This window comes from Sceloporus occidentalis, unplaced genomic scaffold, assembly GCF_023333645.1.
Source record: "Sceloporus occidentalis isolate IW3139 unplaced genomic scaffold, rSceOcc1.0.p SCAF_62, whole genome shotgun sequence".
NCBI lineage: Eukaryota > Metazoa > Chordata > Lepidosauria > Squamata > Phrynosomatidae > Sceloporus > Sceloporus occidentalis.
Window position 1 is genome coordinate 4,920,380 of NW_028317042.1, and position 27,816 is coordinate 4,948,195.

Genomic DNA, 27,816 nt, shown 5'->3' on the forward strand with positions numbered 1-27,816 from the left:
TGTTTACACCTGGAGCCAGGCTACGGGCTCCAGGCAAAGTGAGAGCCCATTTTGGCCACCTTTTTCTGTTTATGCTGCTAAAGATCATTGTTGTACTGCTCTATGAAGGCTTTTTATCCATTGCAGATATCCACATTCCAGTTATAGATAGGTGTGTGATTCCTATATCACACTAGGCGACATAGTTTGGAGTCAGTCTTATTGATTCCAAAGAATATTCTTTTAACCCTACAAGGGTGCGTCCTTATTTTACGCTCCACTCACTGATGGTGGGTCGTACTATACTATTGTTATTGTGGGATAGTGGGATTCCCATAGAGTGTTGTTGCGTGTGTATGCTTTTACCTATTGTTTTTACTTTTGTATATTGCTGAGTTTTATTAATGGCATACAGTAATTTATCGCACCTTATTTGAAAAATATAAGATATTATAGTACATACTAATACAAAAAGTAATCATACACAGAAATGTAATAACTTTTTTATAGCTTCCATTTTACTGTATTGTCCTGAGTTTAGCCTCTTTTGACTTTAGATGCACTGTGATCAACTAAGAATGCATCAAATAAAGTCAATCTTGCTTTTCTTTCCTCGAGTTTCTAAAAGACTTGAGCTTACAAGAGTAGAGATGGTGCTAATTATCTTAGGCTCATAGTTAGGTTCTCAGAAAATAAAGCCCAACAGAGCAGTATCAGACCATTAGCAGATGTATTGGATACCAAAAATGACATACCAAATCCACCATTTAACAGAAAGCGTACATGAACATATAAATGAAATGTTGAGTTAACTATAGTGAGTATAAAAATCATAAAGAAACAAGAGACATAATTAACTACCTCTGTTTAGTAGTGATATCACTTCCTGAACCAGACAATTACGTAGGTGCCGAAACAATGTAAAACTTTTGGATTTTTAGAGGTTGCAAAACTGACCAACCAAAATCCTGGCACCCGGGTTTGTCGATGTGGTTGAGTGTGTATAAGTAAGAGATGGGAGGTTGACAACAGAATAACTGGAGAAGAAGGAAACAATGACTACAACAGATCTTGGTTGACATGGCATACCTCTTTAGTCCAACAGTATTAACTTCATTCACCAAAAGTGGTTTTTTGTCCTCAGCAGGGTCTGCCTAAATACTATGTCCCAAAGCACAAAATTATGCATCATCCTACTAACACAAAATTTTAATTTGTATTCTTAGTGACAGGTAAAAATGGCCGTTGTTTTAAAGGGACAGTTTAATGTCGCTGACCCCCCCTGTAAAATAATATATATTAAAGTATGTGGGTACTTTAATATGCCTGCTTCCAAAATAAATACAAACAACATTATAGGCCTTAGCAACATCAATCAAGACGCATATATAGTATGAACAACATATACAGGAAAGCAGTATATATATATATATACATACAAAACATGTTGGATATTGTTTAATAAATAAAGTGTCTTGCCAATTTATAAGCCTTAGGATATTTATGAGGGGAATTTGCTTAACCACTATACATTATGCTGATTAACATATAATTTGAATATGTTATACAGTTAGAAAATAGTGATTCTACAGCTAAATACGTTTTTAGTAAATAAATAAAAGAACTTTGAATGATTGCAATATTAACTTACCTGATCCGAGTCCTTTAACCAGCTAGAATCCGGGGAAGATACAGTATTATTTACCATATCTTTTAACTGGGGGAAATCTACAGGCTTCATGAAATCCGATGTCTCCGTAGTTGGGGGCAAGTATGTTTGGTAAAATTGTTCTCGAGTTTCTGTTGGTACCATCCTCACTTCCATGTATTTTAATGTCCCATCTGTGTTCAAGTAAAGGGTTGGCTTATATTGCTCTGCATAGTGTTTGGACTGTGGACTAGTGAGAAAACAACAACTAGAGCCATTGTATTCTTCTTTTCTTAAACATCTTACAACCAGTATGACGAACGTGATTATGGAAACAAGACTGATGGCCACTAGTGAAATAATTAGATACAAAGTCAGATCTGATGGGGGTTTGGTATTTGTAACAAATTCCTGAGATTTATGCCTTTCAATGGTAACATCTTCTGCTACACTTAGATATACAGTGACAGTACTGGATAATGGCGGATCCCCGTGGTCACTGATTGAAATAACAAGCTGTTGGTCTGTGTTGTACGTCTCATCTAATTCTTGCAGAGTCCTTATTTCTCCAGTATAGGGTGTTACTTGGAATAAAGAAGAATGTTTGGGTTCAACAAGATGATATACTAACCATGCATTGTGGCCAGAGTCTCTGTCCATAGCAGTAATTTTTGCTGCCACATAGCCAGGACTAGCAGATTTTGCCATTTTTACTTGAAAATGATTGTCTACAGATAACTCTGGATTAATCACAGTGGGGTAGTTATCATTTGCATCCAAAACAAATATAAATATTGATGTATTCGAAAATAATTTTGGAGATCCAGAGTCTTCCACTCTTACTCTGATTTCGAAAACATGAATATGCTCATAGTCAAATGACCGTTGGGCATATATGTTCCCATTACTGGGGTTAATGTAAACAAAAGAAGAGACTGAAGAACCGTCAATTTGGCTTTCGACAATAGTATAAATCAGCTCTGCATTAATTCCCTCATCTAGATCAAATGCTGACACTGTACTTAGTAAAGTGCCAGGGTCATTGTTTTCTTTAATGAAGACATTGTAGGTAGATTGGGAAAAGGCTGGAGGGTTATCATTAATATCTGTAACACTAAGTAGAATTGTAGTCTGTGTCTTGAGAGAAGGAATTCCTAAATCAGATGCAGTAAGTTCAATATTATATTGGGATATTTTTTCTCTATCTAGATATCCATCTGTGACCAGTGAAAAATGATTTTTAAGGGCCTTAATTTTAAATGGTAAATTTTTAGGCATATCCAGTTGCACTTCTCCATTCCTTCCAGAATCATTGTCTTTCACGTTGATGAATCCGATAACTGTTCCTATTGGTGCATTTTCCTGTATGGTATTCACTAAGGAACTAAACGAAATTTCTGGTGCATTATCATTTACATCTTCTATTTCTACTTGAATAATGCAGCTCCCTTCTAGTTCAGGCGATCCTTTGTCCACTGCTCTAACAGATAATTCATAATAATTTTCTTCTTCATAATCCACGGGCTCTTTAATATAAATGTCACCAGTCAACGAGTTTAAATCAAATAACTGTTTTGCTAAATCGGAAGTGTGGCCATCAAAAAAATAATTAATTACACTGTTTGTTCCATCATCCAAATCACTTGAATTCAGTCTTATTATGACTGTTTTCTCTGGCACGTTTTCTTTCAGACTGACTTTATAAACCGCCTGATCAAAGACTGGTGCATTATCATTAACATCTAATACTATGACTGTTATTTGACAAGATCCACTTCTTTTTGGCTCCCCACCATCAATAGCAGTTAAGACTAATATATGTTCCTCTTTTTCTTCTCTGTCTAAAGTCTTCTCCAGAATTAGCTGAGGAATGAGCGTTCCATCTTTACGATTTTTCACCGACAATGAAAAAAAAGGATTTGGATCTAGTGCATACTGTCTGATACCATTTATCCCAACATCTAAATCCTGTGAAATCTCTAAAGGAAATCGAGCACCAGGACTTGTAAATACTTCAGTAATTTTAATGACATGATTATTGGCTGAGAAAGTGGGGGAGTTATCATTTATATCGTGGATTTCTATTTCTATTTGAAATATCTCTAAAGGATTTTCAACACTTATTTCTACATGTAATATGCAACTTAAACTGGATTCACACACCCTGTCTCTATCAATTCTTTCATGTACAGTCAAATCTCCATTTTCATTATTCAACGAAAAATAATTGTTCTTCTTTTCAGACCCCAATTTCAGTCTACGCTGAGAAATTTCTACAGGTTTGAGCCCTAGATCTTGGGCTACATTTCCTACAAATGTTCCTGGCTCTGTTTCTTCTTCAATAGAATAGCGAAGTTGCCCAGAGACCCAGCCCCAGTTAAAATGGAAAAAGATGCAGAGTACTTGCCATTTCCATGCCAGTAAACATCTCCGGAAGTCCATATCTTATGTCCTTTCTTTAAAATGTCAAAGAGCCCACTTATCATACCACATGCATGTAGATCATATATTAAAATTTTGTTTAAAAATAAATCTGTGCCTATTTAAACAAATCCAACCAAAGCAGATTTTCTTTGTGACTCCGAGAAAATATGGGAGTGTTACTAACTGAGCAAGGGGAGGAGAGAGGATTGACGACATGAGCAGATCTACTAGTACAGCTAAAGAAATGATTGGATGACAGGTCCGCCCTCTGCTGGTCAACATTGTTAACGTCATCCTCTAAATAATAACTGGATTGTTAATATATATGTTTGGTATTGGGATTTTTATTTTATATATGTCTTACTCATACAAATAAGCTTTCTACAGTTCTGAAAAATGGCAGTTCAAGAAAATATAAATATACTTAAGTAAGATTCTTATAGATTACTGATAATTTATTTTTTGATACAAGATAATAATTTCAAATGCATGGTGATACAAGGGCACATATGTTCCTTGCATCATGCCACGTTGGCTCCTCTTGGGCTTTTTGAACTCAATTTACACCTTTTGCTAATTATTCCAGCAAAATACTCCTGGTTTTATCCATTATCGTATAAGAAGCTATCCATAATTATTTAATACAAAGATTTTGAGCTGTATTATTATAATTATAATTATTATTATTATTCATAAACTTTTGTTTGGCAGTGGTGTTGATAATTTCGTATTTTATTTTTTGTTAAAAACATCCACTTCCAGAATTAGTGTTCTGAAAAAAATAATGTATTTGATTAAAAATATGATTTACAACCTTATGCTAGTGGATGAAAAATTATTTAATTTTATATGAAATAAAAAAAGAGAATTACATCATTTTACAATAATATTTCTAGTAGACCAAAATATTCAGCTTTATATAACCTAATAAATATTATCTAATCATAAAGTATGTGTCAAATTATACACTTGGGCAGTCAAAGTTTTAAGTACCCAAGTACCAACTGTTTAGTTGAAATGTCATACAGAAGTGATACAGTTTTAAAATATAATCATTTTTCCCTTAAAAATTAGAAGACATTAGTAGAAATATAAAGAGAGCAAATAATGAACCATATAAACAGCTGCATAGAACAAGATTGGATATAGAAATTTATAGATTTCTACAATTTAATCAGGTATTTTTACAACAATCTAAATGCTAAAAATAAATACAAATACAATCACGTTTTATAAGCACTTTGATATTTCACAACTTTTGTAACTTGCCTGTAGATATTAGAATCACAGGGGGCTGTAGATATTAGAATCACAACAATGTCACTTTTACCTTTTACCTATTGTGTGATACACCCTAAATCCCTCTAGATTGTAAACTTGTTTGAGCAGGGCCCTCCTCACCTGTTGTCTCTGTTAGTCAATTTTTTATGTTACATACTACTTGTTATGTCCTGTCTACCCTACAGAGTTACGCAATTTGATGGCGCTATATAAAACAATAAATAATAATAATAACATGTTTTTAAGAAGAAAAAACATTATAGAGATATCAGTTTATGAGGAATCTATGCCATATTTCTATAGTATCCTTCCCTACACCATCTAAGGGAAACAAATGGTGTTGTAAAGAAGCTATTTTCATTTGTTTAAAAGGTGGCAATACCTTAACTATGATATAATTGAAAACCTAAACTAAGTAATTATCAAAACAATGCACACTATTTCACCCTACTTCACATCTAATAAAGATAATTAGGTTTAGAATGTAGACTATTATATTCACAACACACCTTAATACAACCTTAAAATCAACATATCATGACATTAATATCAAGATATAGTACTTATTGTCTTGAAAAGCATTTCTTTTTGAAATAGCAGTAAGCAGAACCTTTCTCACCTGGATTGCGTCTTGTAACAAGGTTGTATCTGAAGGGTCATTGACCGAATCATCTAGAGGCTTCATAAGATTGAAATTAGTGTTCTCTGTAGCTGGGGGTAAAAATGCTTGATAAGATTGTCCTTGAGGTTCTGATGGTACCATCCTCACTTCCATGTATTTTAAGGTCCCATCTGTGTTCAAGTAAAGCGTTGGCTTATATGGCTCTAAGTAATGTTTAGGCTGTGGGCTGTTTAGAAAGCAACAGCCATTGTAATCTTCCTTTCTTACACATTTTATAAGCAGTATGATGAACGTGATAATGGAAACAAGACCAATAGCCACCAGTGAAATAATCAGATACAATGTCAGATCCGATGGAGATTTAACATTTTCAGTACCATCTTGTTTAAAGTTCTCAATAGAATCATGATACTTAGTATTTTCAATTGCAACATTGTCTACTATATGAAAAAGTACAGTAACTGTAGTTGACAAGGGAGGATCTCCATGATCCCTGATCGAAATAACAAGTTGATTCTCTATATTGTCAGTCTCTTGATAACCACGAGTAGTTCTGATTTCTCCAGTAAAGGGGGAAATTTGAAATAAAGAGGAGTTGATTGGCTGGAGAAGACTAAACGCTAACCAAGCATTGTGACCAGAATCTTTATCAATAGCAGATATTTTTGTGGCCAAAAATCCAGCACTTGCAAATTTTGAAATTCTTTCTTGAACAACTAGATCATTAGAGGCCTCTGGATTAATTACAGTGGGGTAGTTATCATTTGTATCCAAAACAAATATACAAATTGAAGTATTGGAAAACAATTTTGGAGATCCAGAATCTCCCACTGTTACTACAATTTGGATAACCTGAACATTTTCATAGTCAAAAGAACGTTGAGCATATATACTGCCATCATTGGGGTCAATGTAAACAAAAGAAGAAACTGAAGAACCATCTATTTGACTTTCTTCTATAGAGTAAATCAGATTTGAATTAATACCTTCATCTAGATCAAAAGCTGACACTGAATTAATAAAAGTACCAGGGTCATTATTTTCTTTAGTGAAAAAAGTATAGGAAGGTTGTGAAAATACCGGAGGATTATCATTAACATCCGAAATGCTAAGATGAACGGTAGCCTGACTATGTAGAACTGGTGTTCCATAATCAAAAGCAAGCAGTTCAATAGTATATTGGGGGATTTTTTCTCTGTCTAAATATCCATCTGTCACCAAAGAAAAATGATTTTTAAAGGGTTTGATTTTAAATGGTATGTTAGGAGACAATTCTAAATATACTTCTCCATTTTTTCCAGAATCGTTGTCTTTTACACTGATAAACCCGATAACAGTTCCTAACAGGGCATTTTCAGGTACATCATTTATCATTGAAGTAACAGTAATTTCTGGTATATTATCATTTTCATCTTCAACTTCCACCTGGATCAGACAACTACCTTCCAGTTCTGGTAATCCTTTATCTACTGCCCTAACAGACAATTCAAAATAATTCGTATCTTCAAAATCCACACTTCCCTTAATATAAATTTCACCAGTTTTTGTGTTTAAGTTAAATATCTTCTTTGCAGAATTAAACGTGTGATCATCAAAAAAATATTCAATTTCACCATTTGTTCCCTCATCCAGATCAGTTGCATTAAGTTTTACTATAACTGTCTTTAAAGGGGCATTTTCATTTAATCTTATTTTGTAAATTGACTGATCAAACATTGGTGCATTGTCATTAATATCTAATACAAATATTGTTATTAAGCAGGATCCTGACTTTGTTGGTTCCCCGCCATCAAAAGCAGTGAGGATGAGTTTATGCTCCTGTTTTTCCTCCCTGTCTAATGTCTTCTCCAATACCAGTTGAGGAATAAGAGTTCCATCTTTGTGACTCTTCACTGACAATGAAAAATAAGGATTCTGATTTAATATATACTGGCTGATACCATTTATACCAACATCTAAATCTTGTGCAATCTCCAAAGCAAAGCGAGCACCAGGGCTGGTAAAGACTTCTGTAATTTTAATAATACGATTACTTGTATAAAAAGTAGGAAAATTATCATTTATATCCAAAATCTCTATTTCAAGATTATATAATTGCAAGGGAATTTCTGATACCAATTCTATATGCAGAACACAGTCTGGACTTGATCCACATAGGGTTTCTCTATCAATTCTTCCATTAACAATTAGTGCTCCGTTTGTTGTATCCAAAGCAAAATATTTCTTGCTTTCTTTCGAGCCCAAATATAATCTATGTTCCAAAATGTCACCAGGTTTAAACCCAAGATCCTGAGCTATATTTCCTACCAATGTCCCCGGCTCTAACTCCTCAATAACAGAATAGCGAAGCTGTCCAGCGACACAGTCCCAGCTACAAAGGAAAAATGCACACACTACTTGCCATTTCCAAGCCAGCAATGATCCTCGGAAGTCCATTTCTTAAATCCTTTCCTTGAGAAATTACAGAACATTTATAATCCCTTATGTTTATCGTTCAGACGTTCATTTTTTAGGTAATGTAAAATATGTGCTGAAAATGTCCCCAAAAAAACCCAGCATCATCAACGGAACTGCAGCTCGTCTTTGTGTTGGTGAAATAAAAGGAGGGCTCTTGGATGTGGAGGGCGGAGGGTAGAATCAGCAGATCTAGTGGAATTGTTTAAGATATGATTGGATGACAGGTCTGCCCTCTGCTGGCGTTTATTGGTTAGGTTTAAAGATGTTTTAGATTTATTTAGATTTCATTAAATAACTTGTAAAACTAGTTCTAAAACCTCTGAAGTATAAAGAAGGCACTTTTTATTTATAGCAATAATATACATTAAACATGAACATGTTTGATATATCTTTTTTATATTTGGAGAGAAATTATTTAGTTTTATTTATACTTGAAATATACCCACCAAATGTGCAAATTATTCATCAGGGCTGAGCATTGCTAGATTTATTTTGGCTTCACATATTAACAATTTTGCATTATGCATATTTTTTATTAAGTACAGTATTTAAGAATAAATAGCATACCCAGCTATAGCTTGATTTCTACCAATTTCAATTCACATTTTTTTAAAGCATGGTAGTTTAACAAATGACTACGGCTAAGCAATATCTACAACACTTTTGTATTTTATATTAATTATCCGTATATGTCATATTATATTAAACATTTGACGAGACATCAGTGTCATAACGATGTAAGCGATCCTTGACTGGATCGAGTAGTAAGGTTGTTATCAAGAACTGAGAAAGATTCATTTTTACTAAAGTAAGTAAACAAAAGATACATTTTGTAGTCATGGGGGGGGCAGTGGTTGCTCTTCACACGGATAGTAGTTATAAAAAAAGAAAGAAAAGCACAATGGTGTAGTATGTCTTATCAAGCAGATGACATAAAAAGCCAAATTATGGTACTCACAATTTATGGGGGCTTACTGATTAGCCCCAAAGTATGCACTTGGCGATATGATCCTCGCCTAGGGATATTCTTTTGAATTTTTTTGGTGAGCAATGTTGGAATTGCTCACTCCTTTGCGCTTAGGTGGTATGATCCCCACCAAGGATATAACAGTAGTAGATGGTTTTTCCAGATAAAACATATATAAAAGAGTAAAAACAGGTCCAGGAGCAAGAATTTTTTTTTTAAAAACCTATTTATTCAAGCTGGTAATAAAACCTAGTAAAAGACAATAAAAAATAGCACAAAGATACGTTTTACTTTACTTGTGTTTTATTTCAGACACAGACTGGCATCTGCCTCACCAGGTAAATGCCCGGTGGGCTCACTGCCCGACAGAGCCACACTCTCCACCTGTGGCCAGTACCTACGTGGGCATAAAAACTTAGTGTGCAGCCGCACATGACCAACCGTCATCCACCCTTAAATCATCAGCCAACCACTGGCCAGCTCTGATTTGGGCACCTTATTAAGTGTGTGAGAAATAGTGGTTTTTGGATTCTTATATTTTCCTCTTTAAAAGCTCACCATTCCTCATAAATACAAACTATAGGGTACTGCATTATTCAATTTCAATTTTAAGTTTATTTTGTTTAAAGTGGTTATAGAATAAACTGAAACTTGAGGTTCAATCATGTATATTAGATACAAATAAACCTGATTAGAAAATCACTGGGTGTAACCAACTTGACCATAGCCACATAAACCAATCACTTCTCCTTTACCAATTGACCACAATGCTGTAAATGAACGGTTTTTAAACTATCAACCAGACTTAGAAAGATGCAAATGTGGAAATTAATATGGAAGAGGCTTCCAATTTTTAACACAAATGATGCAATACTGCGTTTGTAGAAATATTTCTGAAATGTAACCTATAAATAATACAAAAATGTGTAATATCAGTTGAAACTAAGCTACTGCAACTTCAGATAATTTAGGTAATAATGAAGAATGATAAGCACATGATATCAAAATAAGAAAAATGTCTACTAAAGTATTACTAAACAAATTAATGCTTAAGGATACCAATATCCATTCCTGCTTTTAAAGCAAATACTATTCTTAAAAAAGAGTAACTGAGAGTCCATTAAAGGAAATGTAGAAAATAAAAAAAACTTATTATTGTACATAGTTACAAACATATTACACAAGATACACTGTATATTATATATTTGAATTTATGTGTGTCTTCCAATGTTCCTAAACTCATTCATAACTTAAACGTAAGAAAAAATATTTTGTTGACTCACCTGATCTGGATTCCTTAACCAGTTTGTATTTGGGGATGGTTCTGTATCATCACCAATATTGCTTAACTGTGGGATGTCTGGAGGTTTTGTGAAATTGAGATTAGAGTTCTCCATAGCTGGGGGTAAATATGTTTGAAAACATTGTGCTTGATGGTCTGCTGGTACCATCCGTACTTCCATGTATTTTAAGGTCCCATCTGTGTTCAGGTAAAGCGTTGGCTTATACTGCTCTGAATAATATTTGGACGGTGAGCTGTATTGAAAGCAACAGCTAGAGCTATTATACTCTTCCTTTCTTAAACATTTTATGAGCAGTATGATGAACGTTATAATTGATACAAGACTGATGGCTACTAGTGAAATTATCAGATACAGTGTCAGATCTGATGGTGGTTTGACATTTTCTACAGAATCCTGAGGTTTATGGCTTTCAATTGCAATATCATCAGCTATAAGAAAAAATACAGTTACTATAATTGATAAAGGAGGATCTCCATGGTCACTGATTAAAATAACAAGTTGCTGTTCTGTTTTCTCAGTCTCCTGGAATCTACCAATCGTTCTGATTTCCCCAGTAAATGGCGATACTTGGAATAAGGATGAATTAGCAGGTTCAACAAGACCAAAGACTAGCCAAGCATTGCGACCAGAATCTCTATCCACAGCAGATATTTTTGCAGCCAAATAGCCAGTACTTGCAGATTTAGGAACTCTTCCTTGAAAATAAAGGTCTTTAGAAAACTCTGGATTAATCACAGTGGGATAGTTATCATTTGTATCCAAAATGAATATAAAAACTGAAGTGTTAGAAAATAACTTTGGTGTTCCGGAATCTTCCACTCTCACAGTGATGTGTAAAACTTGAATATGCTCATAATCAAAGGAACGCTGAGTATATATGTTACCGTTACTGGGATTTATATAAACAAAGGATGAAACAGAAGAACCATCTATTTGAGTTTCAACAATAGAGTAAATGAGCTCTGAGTTCATTCCTTCATCTAGGTCAAAAGCTGATACTGTACTTAGGAAAGTACCAGGATCATTGTTTTCCTTAATAAACACCTCATACATAGACTGGGAGAATAAGGGAGGATTATCATTAACATCTGAGACGTTTACTAATATTGAAGTCTGAGTGTGCAAAGCAGGAGTCCCTAAATCAGATGCAACCAGTTCAATAGTATATTGAGATTGTTTTTCTCTATCTATATTTCCATTAGTGATTAATGAATAATGATTCTTAAATGGAATAATTTTGAATGGGACTGTCGGAGACACTTCGATGCGTACATCTCCATTCCTTTGAGAATCTTTGTCTCGCACGTTAATAAATCCAACAACAGTTCCTAGAGGAGCATTTTCCGGTACCTCACTTATCATGGAACTGATAGTAATTTCTGGGGTATTATCATTTTCATCTTCGATTTCCACTTGAATCAGACAACTACCCTCTAATTCGGGTGAGCCTTTATCCACTGCTCTGATAGATAATTCATAAAAAGCTGTCTCCTCAAAATCCAGAATTCCATTAATGAAAATGTTTCCAGTTTTTCCATTCAAATCAAATATTTGTTTTGCAGAAGCAGACGTGTGATCATCAAATGAATATTCAATTTCACCATTTGCACCCTCATCCAAATCAGTTGCATTGAGTGTTATAATAACTGTTTTTAAAGGGGTATTTTCATTCAGCCTGACCTTATAAACCAACTGGTCAAACACAGGTGCATTATCATTAATATCTAATACTACCACTGTTATTTGACAAGATCCTGATCTAGTTGGCTCTCCGCCATCAATAGCAGTGAGGACTAATCTATGTTCATCTTTTTCCTCCCTATCTAATACCTTTTCCAAAACCAGCTGAGGAATGAGAGTTCCATCTTTACGATTCTTCACAGCCAATGAAAAATATGGATTTTGATTTAATATATACTGTCTTATACCATTCACACCAACATCTAAATCATGTGCAATTTCTAAAGGAAATCTAACACCAGGGTTTGTAACAAGCTCTGTAATTTTAACAATGCGATGTGTGGCTAAAAAACTAGGAGTGTTGTCATTTATATCAAGAATTTGTATTTCTACATTAAATAACTGTAAAGGATTTTCAGTTACTAATTCAATAAGCATTACACAGTTCAAACTGGATTCACAGAGCCCTTCTCTATCAATCCTTCCATTAACAGTCAAGGCTCCATTTTCTTTTTTCAAAGCAAAATAATTTTTGTTTTCCGGAGGTCCAAAATCCAATCTGCGTTCAGATATTTCTGCAGGTTTTAACCCCAGATCCTCAGCAATGTTTCCTACCAATGTTCCAGACTCAGACTCCTCAACAACAGAATAACGAAGCTGCCCAATGACCCAGCTACAAAGGAAAAATACACATACTACTTGCCGTTGCCAAACCAGTAATGAACGTCTGAAGTCCATATCTTAAAACCGTTCCTTCAAGGTGATGTCATATAGTCCCTTGATATTCTCACGCCGTTGTGCTTTAAATATTTCAAATGCAATAGGAAAAAATCAAAACACCAAAAAAGGCCACAGGATTTTTCATAAAAACAACAGCTTCTCTTTGTGCGTCAGGGCGAGTATGTAGTGGGAGGAGAAAGAAGAGTCACTAGACCAGGTCTTATAAAGCTCAAACTATAACTGGTTGACAGGATCGCCCTCTGGTGGATAGTAGTGTTAATGCAATTCATCGAACTAATGCAATGCAACAGCTTAATAGTAATAATAATCTAAAAAAATATAAATCATAATTCTAAACTAAGCCCTGTTTGTGCTGACAATTTGTATTGAAATGCAAATATGCTTGTTTCAAAAATCACATGCATATTTTAAAATGTAAAGGAATATTAAATAATATTTTAATCAAACCAAAGACTGTATGTGAACATGTAATGCTTTAAAATGTTTATACTTTAAAAAAGTAGATTACACACAAATGCTGGCCTAATTAATCACATTTATTAAAAATATTTAGTAGTTAAAAATCCTTCCATATAAGGTAATAAAACCATGTACCATATATAATTTTCACCAAGGCAACAGCTATTTTTTTGTGTGTTTGTCAGAATAGTTATTCACACAGAGAGGGAAAAAAGCAAATTAAAAGTGAAGGCCCATAGACATTTAATATAAAATATAGTGCTGTATATAGTAACGTAGGTTTAGCATTTTTCATTTTATTTCAATAAACCATATTTATTTAGAGTCTTAGATGCTGTGGTTGTTGTCAATCATATAATACTGTAATATGTTTCCCTTTTCAAATAGCACACTAAGTTGATTCATTAAGTCCCACTTTTACAATGAAATACTTTCTTTCATAGAGTGTCAGACTTGGCTATCAAAACTGAGCTACTATATTGTTTACCATAAGGAGTCAGGGTACTTGTCTAGTAGATAAAACATACAACATAGAACACTTACTATAGAATGACTTATATGCAGTTGTATGAAAACTTTATTTTGTCTGATACTAGTAATGAAAATGGTGATTTTTTTTACTTTTAAATTAAGCTAAAGAATGGATCGGATGACAAGCCTGTCTTGTGACCTCTACTGGCCAAGACTAGTGCTAATGTTATATATCAACCTTGTTTATAAAGAGAAAGGAACCAATGTTAAACTATATACAGTATTCATTGTAATCCTTATAAAATAAATGAAAACAATTCATATTAATAAAATCACACAACTAGCGGTATCTGAATTGTTTTATAAGCATTATCGTTTATATAATTTGTAGTTAATCCATTGTGTTTTGAGAAAATTTTCACATTCAGTAAAGAAAAATGACAATAACATGAAAAGAGATAAACGAACATTGAATTTATCCTAAAGATCTTCATGTTCAGATAATTGTTGTACTTTGCTTGGCAAACATGTTTAGAATGTGAATGGTATAACAGAATAATGTCTTGAACATATTTTTGCAATCTTACTATGTAAATTATATGTATTTTAGAAATAGGATTAATAGATTATTAAAGCGAAAAAAAACCCTACATACAGTTTAATGAATGATAATATATCCAATGAAATTCAACGGAATGGTGAAAAAAAAGTAAATATATATGTGAAATAATGATTCAGTTTCATTCCTGCAAATATCTGTACCCCATTGATTTCAAGAATAAACTTTGGATCTGCAGCTTCTCCTAAAGGCTAGACTAGATAGTAAAGTAAAGTAGTCATGAAGTTCTTGAATTTATTTTTTCTACTGGTCGGGCTGCATGGGGCACAACATTGTCTTTTAAGTATACACTTTGAAAATAATTCCCTAATGAAACGCTTTTGCGTAATGACAGCTAACAACGTTGCACATGTCAGAAGCGGGATTCTACAACTAAATAGATCATATTCAACATGCACATACAAATACAGAGATGTATAAGGACCTGTATATCTCTTGGGCTCAACCTCAATAAACTAACAATCTGAGGTCAGACGTGTGCATTATTCTGTTAGCTAATAACAGGCTATATATTTTCAAAAACAATTGGTATGATATATTATATAATTTTGGGTATGGAGAGGAATAATTTAACAATATATTTTTATGAGCAAACATAATCATAAAGCCAATTTTTTAGATGACAATAGCAATATTATTTAAGTTTCTTAGAGTTATAGTTCTGTTTATTGTACAAGTCTGTTGTGTCATTATGTTGCACTGGGGAAAAAAAATAGTATTAACTATATATAAGAAAAATACATAATAAAATAGTCTTTTCAAAATCTATATCACAGCCTTAGCTACAAAATAATGAAAATGTGTATAGTACCTACAGAACATCAATATCATAACATATTGCTGAAAAAGTAAATGTAACCCTAACATTACAATTATAATAATCTATCAAGGAATTTGTATTGGGAAAAACATAGTGAAGTAAATAAACAGCACCAAATGCACATGTATTAGATATCATACTTTAAAAACAATATGTGAATAAATGATAAGGCCTCACCTGGTCTTGGCCATAGATCAAGTCTGTATAGGATGAAGGCTCAGCCTCGCTCAAAATATTTTTCATTTGCTGAGAATTCAAATCATAGGTGTCTGTTGTTGGAGGTAGACTAGTCCTATAACATTGTCCTTGAGCCCCAGGAGGAAGCATCCTTACTTCCATGAATTTTAAAGTTCCATTGGTGTTCAAACAGAGGGTTGGCTGGTACTGATCTGTGTAGGACTTGGACTGTTTGCTACTTAAAAAACAACAGCTAAAACTGGTGTATTCATGCTCTCCTTTTAAGCATTTTACTAGCAATATTATGAATGTGACCAATGAAACTACGCTTATGGCAACAAGAGAAATAATTAGATACAGAGTCAAGTCAAGTGTGGGTTTTGAATTTGGTAGAAAAGCATGAGAATTAGGACTTTCTTGAAGAATATCTTCTACCAGGTGAATAAGTACAGTGACTGTAGTAGTCAAAGGTGGGTCTCCATGGTCACTGACCAAAATTACAAGCTGCTGTTCCCTATCATCAGTATCATGCAACGTTCTAACAATTCTGATTTCCCCTGTACTTTCTGTCACTTCAAATAATGTGGACTTGGTAGATTCAGCAAACCTAAAGCTTAACCATGCATTGTATCCTGAATCTAAATCTACTGCAGATACCTTTGAGACCAAATAGCCAGCAGACACTGACACTGGGATTTTTTCTATTGAAATCTGACCATTGGGCTCATCAGAATTTAAGACAGTAGGGGTGTTGTCATTAGCATCCAACACAAATATAAAAACTGTAACACTGGAATATAATTTTGGAATTCCAGAATCTTCAACTTGTACCATTATTTTAAACATTTGAATATGCTCATAATCAAATGAACGCTGTGAATATATATTACCATTATTAGGGTTTATGTAAATAAAAGATGAGACAGAAGAACCTTCAATATCGCTTTCAACTACAGAGTAAATTAATTCTGAGTTAATACCTTCATCTGGATCAAATGCAGATACTGTGCATAATAACCTTCCAGGGTCATTATTTTCTTTTATAAAGGCATTATAATAGCTCTGGCTAAACACCGGGGTATTATCATTAATGTCAGAAACACTAAGGGTGATCATTTTTAGTGTGGACAAAGGTGGAGCACCCAAGTCAGTGGCAGTCACCTGAATATTGTATTCAGAAATGCTCTCTCTATCCAGAAGGCCATTTATTACCAATGAATAGTGATTTTCAAAAGGCTTAACGATAAATGGAAGTTTTTTTAAAATTTCAATTTTTAATTGGCCATTTTTACCAGAATCTCTGTCTATTATTGAAAAATTAACAACTGCCGTTCCCAAAGCTGTATTTTCAGGTATGTTATATGACATGGATGTTATGATAATTTCTGGGGGATTATCATTAACATCTTCTACTTCGATCTGTATGAGGCAATGTCCTTCCAATGCAGGAACCCCTCTATCTTTGGCCCTAACTGATAACTCATAGAAGTGTGATTCTTCAAAATCTATATTCCCTTTGATACAAATGTCTCCTGTTTCTGCATTTAAATCAAAAATATCCTTGGCAATATTGGAAGTATACTCATCAAAATAGTACTCTACTTCTCCATTGGTCCCCTCATCCAAATCTGTGGCATTCAGTCTTATTATGGCAGTTTGTAAAGGCACATTCTCTAATAATTTGATTTTGTAAGTTGATTGATCAAATATGGGTGCATTGTCGTTAATGTCTAAAACTAAAACTGTTATTTGTGTAGATCCAGACCTGGGTGGTTCAGCTCCATCAAGAGCTATGAGAATGAGGTTATGTTTTCCTTTTTCTTCTCTATCAAGAACCTTCTCCAACACCAGTTCAGGAATCAGAGTACCATCCTTGCGACTCTTTACAGATAATGAAAAATATGGGCTGGGATTTATTTTATACCGGCTTATACCATTACTACCAACATCAAGATCTTGTGCGGTGCCTAATGGAAATCGATTACCAGGGCTTGCAAATATCTCTGTGATGTTTATCATGCGATTAGAAGTTGAAAAAAATGGTGAATTATCATTTATATCCAAAACCTCAACTTGAAAACGGAAAAGCTCTAATGGATTTTCAGCAACCAATTCAGTATGTAACAAACAACTAGAGCTGGATCCACACAGATTCTCTCTATCGATCCGTTCTCTCACAGTCAAAGCTCCGCTTTCCTGGTTTACAGCAAAATGTCTCCTGCTATCCTCAGATCCCAAATGCAGTCTTCGTTTAGAGATATCAGCCAGGTTTAATCCCAGATCCTGAGCAATATTTCCCACAATTGTCCCTGGATCTGACTCTTCCAAAATAGAATAACGAACTTGCCCAGACACCCAGCCCCAGCTACAAAGGAGAAAGGAAAATGCTACTTGCCATTTCCAAGCTTTTGGCGTGGCTTGGTCCATATCTTAAATCTTGCAACAATGCAGCATAGGCCCATCTACGTTATTTATTTATTTATTAGTTTTGGGTGCTGAAGAAACATATCCAGTACTGAGAAAAACATCCACATCATAATGGATCTTCTTTGTTAGAGGAAAAAGAGGAGGATGATTCACAGAGCAGGGGGAGGGGAAAGGAGGGGTGATGTGAGCAGATCTATAAGAATAGCTAAAGACATGATTGGATGACAGGATTGCCCTCTAGTGGTCAGTTGTAATAATTCCTACAATTCTTGTAGCCTTTAAATGTGGCCTTTAAATTACGGTAATAATGTGTGTAATTCTAGCCAGTATATTAAACGGGAGCCAAAAGGCAAAGCAACATCACACATTAAGTTGTTTATGAAAAGACATATGTACATTCTTTAGTTGTATGCAATCTCTAAAAACTTTTGTATGTATTGTATTATAGATTTGTATGTATATATATATATATATCTTCCAATACCATGGACATCAAGCACCAAATTGTGCTTGGGATAAATGACACTTTAACATTAAATATTTTTATAAAATAAAGCAACCAATTTTTAACATGCAATAGATATATATACGGACGTTTCCCCAGGTAAGCAGGAGTGGAAGTGCTCCTCTCAAGCTCCTTTTGGCAGGAGGAAGTTGCAGCTAGATGCACATAAGACTAGTTCTTAGCCCACTAAAAATAGTGATTAAGGAGTAGGCGGAGCCAACTACACGGGAATGAAAGGCCTATCCTGAAAGCCTACAGGGAAAATCCAAAGTGTGTGAGTATATATACACATACACACACACTACAATGTTTGGGGTCACTTAGAAATGATCATGTTTTTGAAGAAAATGTTGACATTTTGTAAATGATCTCTGTAGCTGGAAATGGCTGATTCTTATTGGAGTATGTTCATAGGTGCATTTATCAGCTACAATAACTTCTGTGATTGGCACATTATGTTAATATATGGATGTTGCATGGTAAATACAGCAATGTTTGGTAATTTGAACTAAGCCAATGAATGCAATATTATAATGAAATCAAAACATATGCTGTCTTGTTAAATGTAACACAAAAATAATTCATTAAATATAATTTTTAGCAACTATCTTGTATTTTATAAGAATTAAATAAATATTCCTTAGCACCTGAAATGGCCTTTGAATTAGTGGTAGCTAATCCTTAATTAATTGCTTCTAATCAGTGCAAGGTAGGAAATAATCTAGCCCATACAGAAACATATAGAACAGCATTTAGCCAACTATTCCATAGGCTGGTCATGGTGGGAAAAAGTAACAAAAGCTGTGCATTGTATCGAGCACAGCAAGGACACTTAAATACAGCAAAACGGATATGTGTATGACTAAGACACATATGATTGCTGGTTGTCCATTTTGTAAATGCCTGGGGCGTTCCCCGCCCATTTCCCCTTTTCCATCAGCGGCAACGCCCCCAATGTTATCATAAACACCCCCCGGACATCATCAGGAACGCCCCCAGCGGGACCGCCTACTGACTTCAAATGTATGACATTTGAGCAACAGATTTATGGGTTTACATCACAAAAGAAAACACGATCTTGATGTTTTTTCTTTTTTGAAAGGCAAAGAAAAGACGAGATGGTGAATGAGTCAATGGATCACAGTGAGGAGAGATGTAATAAGAAAACATATCTATGTTTGAATATTTTCTAAATATTGGAAGACAGACCTGCCCATTATTATTCTATATATTATTAAGTTAATCTTGTCAACATATCCTGCAACACTTCACACTGAAAACATATTTTATTTCTAATTAGAGAGTGTGTTTGCAGCCACAAAGTTTTCTGTGTCCATTAGATGGCGCTTGTGAGCATAATTGTCAATGTATTTTATTCCCATAATGCATTGTTACAAATCACTTACATAAAGGATTGAATGGTCTTGTCATCAGAAGTCATAAAGTTATCTTTCAGAATCATAAGCCATCTGATTAAGAAAATTCAAGATACACACCCCTCTCTTAGTTCACAAGCAGGCAAAAGTGTTCTACGGTGTTGATGTAACTGTCTTAGTTGGAACCTGATATGTGCATTAAACATCTGTGAGATAAGAACCTCAGCCTTCTCATTGTGACTAAGGGCGGCATAGTAGAACACTTCACTGCATCAGTGAAGGCCTTGAGATGGTAAAGCTGCATGCAGAAGACAACCATCAAGAGATGCCACATGTTTTCTAAGGGAAGTATAACATTGGGAGTGATCACAGTTAAATGACTGAAGCAGCCAGTGAGCAAGTAAAGGCTAAACAAGGAAGCACCTTTAAGTTAGTGCAATTAGCAGAAGAACTTGTTAACTGCTACTGAAGTTTAATTGTGCTGGAATTTCATATTTATTCTAAGGACAACAGTGGACATTTTTCTTTCACTGGATGGCTTTATAAGACGCTATAAAGACTAAATTGATAAGTAAATGTACATATGGTATGTTTAGAACAGACTAAATGCTTAAAATTTTAGTATTTTTATTTGTGCATATATCATTCAAGTGTGTTGACATTTATTGCTATGTTGCATTGCTACCATTGCTTGCACTAGAACGTCTTTACCTTTGAAAAATTGCAATACATAGTACTGAACAGATTTAGCATGTCAAACGCAAGTGAAGTTAACCCTGCAGATACCACTGCACAAGACATTGTCAATACACAGCAGGCTGATACAGATGAGCAAGCTGAAGTGGCTGCACAAATGCAACAGCCTCAAGTGAGCACAGGTAATACACAGCTCCCAGACATTAGAAGAAGCCAACGTACACGCATACTCACCGAAAGAGGTAAAGCTCTACAAGACATCAAATTAAATTATCTAAAAAAGGATTTTGAACAGAAATATAGAAGATGGAAATATCACATCAATGGGTTGAAAAGAGCCATTAAGAATAGTGATGAAGCAGAATTGATTATTGAAGTTGTGAACATCATTAATGCGACTCAGTCGGAGGTCGACCATATTTATGATGACATAAGAAGTATCTCAAGCCCTGAACCTGAAATCCGGAGAAAAAATGACACGTGCTACGCAATTACCAGCACTGCAAATGAAAAGGCTCAACGCTTTCTCAATAACGATCTGGAAGACATACCCTGGCCTGAGTCAGAGTCAGTTTTTGAAACCACTGTGTCCAGCATGATCTCAACAACCTCCAGTAAGCTAAGATCTGGTTCTAAGATGTCCAGTCAGTCTTCACTGCAGAAGAAACAAGAAGCAGCAGCGGAAGTAGCAGCGACGCAAGAGGTAATTAAAATAATGAATACACAACATCAATATGAGGAGGAAATTAGAAAACTTGAGGCAGAGGATGCAAGGTTAACAGCTGAGAGAGAAGCTCAAGAAAGGGAAATAGAATCTGAGAGTGCGAGAAAAAGAGCTCTATTTATTTCAGAAAGCAGCAGTATAAAAATTAAGTTGGAAAGGAAGAAGAAAGAAGTGGAACGACTGGAGGAACTAAAAAGGCACAATGCAGCACAAGCAAGGCTACATGTGTATGCTGAAAGTATCAAAAGGGAAGATGAAGAACAGCTTTTGGCTTCTCTTCCTCAGCAAACAAAGGAAGGTTATGTTTCTCAACCAAGCGATCCAAGTTCTCTTCCTCAGCCATTCCTGCTCACCCAAGCAAAGGCTCCTTTGAACCAACCCCTTTATCCACCTCAAAGGGTTAAATTCACCCAAGATCCTATTTCTCAATCAGCTATATTTACTACCTCTCATGATGCTTCTAATGACCTTGTGAAAGCACTTGTTGAAGCAATTACAGCCAATAGGATTCCAATTCCAGAACCTGCTATTTTCTTTGGAGATCCTCTGAAGTATAATGACTGGAAGTTGTCTTTCCAGACATTAATTGACCGCAAGAACTTACCAACCCAAGAAAAGCTTTTCTTTTTACGCAAGTATGTAAGTGGCCCAGCAAAAAGAGCTATTGAAGGACACTTCATGGTTGGAACAGAAACCGCTTATCATGCTGCCTGGGACATACTTGATGACAGATTTGGAAATCCGTTTGTAGTTGGAAAGTCATATCGTGACAAAATACAAGCATGGCATAAGATTGCCACCAAAGACAGCAAAGATCTCCGTGAATTTGTAGATTTCCTGAGCAGTGTTGACTCAGCCATGCCTTATGTTCAAGGTTTACAAGCTTTAAATGACTGCGTTGAAAATCAAAGGATAACAGCAAAACTACCAGAGTGGTTGAGTTCACGTTGGAACAGAGCTGTCACAAAGTTCCAAGATGAACACAAAGCATTCCCCGATTTCAAATACTTTGTTGAATTTCTTAATAAAGAAGCCAGAATTGCATGCAACCCCATCACCTCACTGCAAGCGATAAAGCCAACAGAACAAGAAAGATCTAAGCAAACCGATCAAGATTATTTTAACTCTCAACGCATTCGCAACTCAAGTGCCAAAACATTCACTACAAGTTCCAGGGAGAATACTAGCGTCCTGTGTGCCTTTTGTAAGAGACATGGCCACACTCTTCATAAGTGCCATAAGATTATGGAAAGACCAGTTGAAGAAATAGTGAAGTTTGTAAAGTCAGAGAACTTATGCTTTGGTTGCCTCAAAACCGGTCATAAGTCAAAAAACTGTACCTCCAGAAGTGTGTGTGATAAATGTGAACGGCGTCACCCAACATGCCTACATCAAGATCGGCAGAATAAAGATCAGGAACAACGAGTTAAAACCGATCAAGAGCAGTCAAAAATCAATCAAGGACCTGCAGAAAGAACAGCTGAACTACAGAGGATACACGAGTCTAAGCAAGTAACGTCCAACAGAGTTATTCAAGAAAGAAGTAACACTCATACCTCATCAGTTATTCCAGTATATATCTCAACAATAGCCAAACCAAATAAAGAGATCCTAGTGTACGCCTTACTAGACACCCAGAGTGACACTACCTTCATCTTACAAGACACAGCTGAAATACTTGATATTAAGAGAGAACCAGTCAAGCTCAAAATTTCTACAATAACTTCTAAAACAAAGGTTGTATCTAGCCACAAATTGAATGGACTACAAGTAAGAGGCATCAAGTCTGAAATAAGAATCAATCTACCAACAACTTATACCAGGGACTACATACCTGCCAATAGATCACATATACCCACATGTGACACCGCAAGGAATTGGTCACATCTAGAACATCTTGCAGATGAAATGTCTCCTGAACTTGATTGTGAAGTAGGGTTGTTGATAGGCTACAACTGTCCTCAAGCTTTAATGCCCAGAGAGGTTCTCAGCAGTAACGAAGACCAGCCATTTGCACAGAGATCTGTGTTAGGTTGGAGCATTATCGGATATAATAACCCCGACAGTGGCTATGAAGATGAAATCGGTGTGAGTCATAGGATTATTATGAAGCAAGTTCTACCAGCTGTTGACCCAGTTCACAAAATCAAGTCTGAAGTCTACTTTGTGTGTAGGAACAAAGTAAAGGAAATCATCACTTCAGCAGATATACTGAAGGTTTTTGAGTCAGACTTTGTTGAAAGTAATAATGAAGAAGTCTCTATGTCACAAGAAGACCTACAGTTTCTAGCAACGTTAAAAGACAGTATCAAACAAAATCAGGATGGACACTATGAGATGCCATTACCTTTTAAAGATGAGCGACCAGAATTGCCAAACAACAAGGCTTGTGCAGAACATAGACTCAAATGCCTAGAAAAACGTTTGAAGAAAGATGAGCAATACTACCGGGACTACGTGGCTTTCATGAAGGACATGATAGTAAGAGGCGATGCAGAAAGGGTTCCAAAGATGGAGATAAACAGGCAACCATCATGGTATATCCCTCACCATGGGGTTTATCACCCCCAGAAACCAGGCAAGATCAGAGTCGTCTTTGACTGCTCAGCAAGATTTCAGAATACTTCCCTGAATGAACATCTACTGACTGGGCCTGACCTCACAAATACTCTGGTTGGGGTCTTGTGCCGTTTCCGGAAAGGACAAGTGGCCATTATGTGTGATGTGGAGCGTATGTTCCATCAGTTTCATGTTGCTCAAAGGGATCGAGACTACCTCAGGTTCCTGTGGTGGGAAGAAGGCAACATGGAGACCCTACCTTCAGTGTATCGAATGAAGGTTCACCTGTTTGGAGCTGCTTCCTCGCCAGGATGTGCAAACTTCGGGTTCAAGCACCTTGCCACACAAGGTGAAGGCAAATTTAATCAAGCTACAGTGAAGTTCCTACAACGCAATTTTTATGTTGATGATGGTCTAGCCAAAGTGGTAGATGTCTTCCCAGGAACTGATGGCAGGGTCAGAAAACTGAAACTTCTTGTTAGTGACACAACAATAGATAGCAAGGGCACACGCACTAGTAAGCCAGTGTATCTAGAAAGACCCATACACAAAACAGTGTTATTACTTGAAGCTGATTAACGGAAGGGTAACGTGATTGTATCTGATTAATGTGTGCAAAATGCGTTTCCTCTAAATGTTCATGTTAAGTTATGTGTTATAATATCAGCTCCTTTAAGAATCACATGTTGTGATGGTGGGAGTGTGTTTGCAGCCACAAAGTTTTCTGTGTCCATTAGATGGCGCTTGTGAGCATAATTGTCAATGTATTTTATTCCCATAATGCATTGTTACAAATCACTTACATAAAGGATTGAATGGTCTTGTCATCAGAAGTCATAAAGTTATCTTTCAGAATCATAAGCCATCTGATTAAGAAAATTCAAGATACACACCCCTCTCTTAGTTCACAAGCAGGCAAAAGTGTTCTACGGTGTTGATGTAACTGTCTTAGTTGGAACCTGATATGTGCATTAAACATCTGTGAGATAAGAACCTCAGCCTTCTCATTGTGACTAAGGGCGGCATAGAGAGAATGTTATTCAGCAGCACAGCAAGTGAGTACATGGCATTCAGACATCCAGCAATGTGATAATAAGGAGGTAGCAACAGTGAATGTATGATTAAGTATGGTGTTTATAAGTGGGTATGTATGTGTTTAACATGTTTAACAATTTATGTATGTATATGTAAGCGTATGCTGTATATTTCTGTGGTGTTAGAATGTGTGTGAGTGTGTTTGTCAATATGTGTGGGGATGTTAGTGTTTTGTGTGTCAAGGGTGACCCTGGGTTTAGTGGCAACTGGGAAAGGAAGGAGATATTATGTATGTGTATGCATGTGCAAGTTTGTGTATTATTATGTTCATGTGTTTTAGTTATGGAAAGGCGCCAAAGAAAAACAGCACCTAGGCACCCACCAACCCTAAGCTTGCCCATAATGTCATCAATAAAATGAATAACTGAAAAACATAACTTGCCCTTTCATATTCAGCATGTTTGTGACTGTTCCAGTATGGCAGCAATTTTAGGCAATGTAACAACTCTTTTTTTTCTCTCTCTTTCACTGTATGTTTGTGTGTGTATGTGTTTGTATGTATGTGAGATCTCTGAGGGAAAAACAAGCCTTTTGGCTTGTCTGGTGTCTGTAGATGAGTGTTTAATAATACTTCTACTACACCTTAAATTTAAATGGAAGGGTTTCCATCACCTTTACCTTCCATAACTTATGTAATGGTATGTGTGTATAGATATATATATATATATATATATATATATATATACACACAAACCAAAGGGAGCGGCTGCACACTCAGAAATACTATTAGTATACACAGGCTTTTATTTGCCCGGGTGCTCCAAAGATAGCCAGATATATGTAACCAAAGAAAAATAGGCACTTACGGGTCTTTGTAGTAAAGTGTGTTAAACACTAGTTTATTTGAATCAGCACGGCCTAAGTGCGTTAAACACTAGTTTATTTGAATCAGCACGGCCAACGTTTCGGACCACCTCCAGTCCTTTCTCAAGACAAGTGCTGTGTGGCAAAGCAAAGCAATTTATGCACAGCAGTGATTAATGTGATAAACACCAGGACTGGCTTACCCCACCTCTCAAACAATCATCATGTGGGAATGAAGACTGGAATCACCAGAACAGCATGTGCATATCCCCAGTTAAACATAGTGTACTAGTAAAACATCCCCCCTGCAACAAGCGGAACCTAAAACCGTTCCATTCAATATACTGAATTCCCTTGGACATATAAGTCCTATGGGGAATAATCATGTGAGATGATATAAGTAAAAGAGAAGAACTTCTCAGTGAAATACCAACTAAATAGTGCACATAGAATGAGAAATGTGTACGTTTAAAAAATACCTAGTACCATACCACAAGAATCTATAATAAACAAAGAATTCTGCAGACTGCAAAGAAATATCATGCATTCAATGAATAAAAAACAGAACATATTGAGATTTCATAAATGCAACGAGCATAAGTCCATAGAAAAAGTATTATGCTCGATTTCATCGAGTATCCAAAAATGAGGAAAAAGAAATATATTCATTTAGTCCCATTGGTGTGAGGGTATTAAGAGTCTTAATTCAAAAAGTCTCACGTTGTAGCAATAACATGGTTCTGTCAGCTCCTCTTCTCATGGAGGGGACCATATCAATGGCTACAAAGCGTAAAGAGTTCAAATGATGTGGCCGTGCTAATTCAAATAAACCAGTGTTTCACGCCCATTTTTCTTTGGTTACATATATATATATAAATAAATACATAAGTCGTTACCAGCACTCAGGTCTTCTTTTTAAATAATGCAATGATGCTCCATAATGGCAATTGCCCCCCAGGCTGCCCGAAATCTAATCTAAACGGCCGCTGTGTGCTGATGCGCTACTTTAATACTTTTTTTTTAAATTGAATATGGCAAGCCGGATCGGCTATTAAATGGAAAAAAATAGTATTAAAGCAGCGCCGGCCGGCGGCATCAGCATCCAGCGGCCGTATGCGATGGCCGCCAAGTGATGGGAGCAGTGTGAGGGGTGAAAGCTCCGCCCCCTCGCACTCACCTTTCACCCCTCACGCTGCTTCCATCACTATGCGGCCATCAGATTGTTGTAAATCGAATTTAAATGGCCGCTGGGTGCTGATGCTGCCGGCCAGCGCTACTTTAATACTTTATTTATTTATTTTTAATATGGCAAGCCGATCCGCCATATTAAATAAATAAAAAAAAGGATTAAAGTAGCTCCGGCCGGCAGCATCAGCACCCAGCGGCCGTTTAGATAAGTTTTCCAGCAGTCTGATGGCCACATAGTGATGGGAGCAGCGTGAGGGGTGAAAGGTGAGTGCGAGGGGGCGGAGCCACTTCACTAGACTTGCCCCCCAGGCCTTAGGCTGCCAGCCCTCCCCTGTTATATATATATATATACATACATACATACTATATTGACAAAAGTATTGGGGCACCTGACCATTCCACCAACAGGGACTTTTATGACTTTGATATGAAGTTGTCCCCCATTTGCAGCCATAACAGCTTCCAGTCTTCTGGGAAGGCTTTCCACAAGATTTTCAGTGTTTATGTGGGAATCTTTGCCCTGACACTGATGTTGGACGAGAAGGTCTGGTTCACAATCTCTTTTCCAGTTCCTTCCAACATTGCTGTTGAGTCAGGGCTCTGTGCGGGCCAGTCAAGTTCTTCTATACCAAACACACCCAACCATGTATTTATGGACCTTGCTTTGTGCACAACTAAATCGACAAAAGTATTGGGACACACCTCTTAATTATTAAAATTAGGCTTTGGGCTGCCCCCGTTGAAGGAAAATCTTAATGCTTCAGTATACCATGACACTTTAGACAATGGTATG

The 27,816-nt window shown here is 35.9% G+C and overlaps 4 pseudogenes; all 4 read right to left on the reverse strand.

Annotated features, from left to right (window-relative positions):
• Positions 1-398: 398 nt before the first annotated feature.
• On the reverse strand, positions 399-4,069 carry LOC149287351 (protocadherin gamma-C5 pseudogene; annotated as a pseudogene).
• A 1,798-nt stretch (positions 4,070-5,867) lies between these two features.
• LOC149287352 (protocadherin gamma-C5 pseudogene) lies at positions 5,868-8,390 on the reverse strand (annotated as a pseudogene).
• Positions 8,391-9,609: 1,219 nt separating this feature from the next.
• On the reverse strand, positions 9,610-13,100 carry LOC149287353 (protocadherin gamma-C5 pseudogene; annotated as a pseudogene).
• Positions 13,101-13,999: 899 nt separating this feature from the next.
• LOC149287354 (protocadherin gamma-C5 pseudogene) lies at positions 14,000-18,076 on the reverse strand (annotated as a pseudogene).
• Between the last annotated feature and the right edge of the window lie 9,740 nt (positions 18,077-27,816).